The sequence below is a fragment of the Eutrema salsugineum genome, unplaced genomic scaffold (genome assembly GCF_000478725.1).
Source record: "Eutrema salsugineum unplaced genomic scaffold, Eutsalg1_0 scaffold_2, whole genome shotgun sequence".
Taxonomy (NCBI): Eukaryota; Viridiplantae; Streptophyta; class Magnoliopsida; order Brassicales; family Brassicaceae; genus Eutrema; species Eutrema salsugineum.
The window spans coordinates 19,561,212-19,562,642 of record NW_006256829.1 but is presented as its reverse complement, the minus strand read 5'-3'; the positions used below and the strand labels follow the sequence as shown (position 1 = coordinate 19,562,642).

At 40.3% G+C, this 1,431-nt stretch overlaps 1 non-coding gene across 1 annotated transcript; it reads left to right on the top strand.

The window, feature by feature from the left end:
• Positions 1-505: 505 nt before the first annotated feature.
• On the top strand, positions 506-613 carry LOC112086965. Its single transcript, XR_002899814.1, has one exon. It is a non-coding gene; the product is annotated as a small nucleolar RNA R71 (small nucleolar RNA).
• Positions 614-1,431: the final 818 nt, after the last annotated feature.

Below are 1,431 nucleotides of genomic sequence, written 5' to 3'. Positions count from 1 at the left end.
GGGAGTGCTCTGACCGCGGGGAATGTATGGTTTGCCGCGGTCGGGATGCTCCTGACCGCGGGAAAATGCTTGTTGGCCGCGGGTGGAAGTGCTGGCCAGCTGGTTTACGGGACATCTTGCTCTTCGCGTATCTTTTGATTGAACCGTTGGATTGCCAAGCTGTAAAGTGCACTGGAAAACTGATACTTCCATCTTTAAGGTCTCCAAATTTGAGCTGGATCAGACGGTGAGAAGGCCTTCAATCAGGGGTGAACTTCTGGCGGTTTGACTCTGAGCTGAAATCTGGTTTTTTGTCCATTTTGTTAAGCTTTTCCCTAAGTTACCTGAAAAGAGTCTTGGAACTACAAATACTAGAAAAACATAATAAAAGTACTTAAAAGCAATTAAAAACATATAAAAAGTATTTCAAAACGATCCATAAAAGTGGTCAAAATACGGTGTTATCACTGTGTCGAAAGAGTGTCGTAACTCTGGAGTAATACCTCGATAGAAGATACACAGCAGATATCCATGGTGTGGACAATCTCTTTGTAATTCCCTAAATCTTTTCCAAGTATCTAAAATATCTTCATCTTCTTTTTGTTTAAAAGTTCTAATCTTGTTCCTTAAGAGATTGGAACGATCTCTAGTGTAAAAACGATTTAGGAAGGCAGTTCTACACGCTGTCCACGTTTTTAGTGAAGCAGGTTGCAAAGATTTTAGCCATTTGCTGGCATTGTCTCTTAGAGAGAATGGGAAAATACTACACTTGTGGTAATCCCCATTTGCTGTAATGGTTGCACATAATTCTTCGAACGTCTCGATATGGTCTATCGGGTTTTCGAATGAATAACCATAAAATTGATTTTGTTGAACTAAGTGGATATAGGGTACCTTAATTTTGGTTTTGCCATCCTCTGGTAAGGCTGCTTGAATAGCTCTTCGATCTCCCAAGAACTTCTCGAGTGAATCGAAACTTCCAATCAGTTCATCATCATCTTCATGTTTTACCGATCCGATCAGTTCATTGTCATCATAGATCGGTTCTTCAAACTCATCATCAATCAGGTCATCATCATCGATCAGATCAACATCCACACGATATGGTGGATCACCAAGAGTCCCGGGAACGTGTTCCCGGTATCTCATCGCAGAGAAACCTGAAAATTTCAAAAGAAAAAGTAAAAGTAAACAAGTGTTCTAATGGATTTAAGCTGGGATTCGCAACAAAAAAAATCAAAGTCCCCGGCAACGGCGCCAAAAACTTGATGCGAGCAAAAGCAGGGCTGTTGTTTTCGTTTTACTAAGCTTCAGGTTTTAAATTTATAACCTCTAATTGTCTGCAAGTGCACAGATGTGCGCTGTAGTATTTAGGGTATCGATCCACAGAGACTTAGTTGTTTCAGTACGAATTCACAGCAATGCTTAAATCAGATTAGAACTAAACAATTT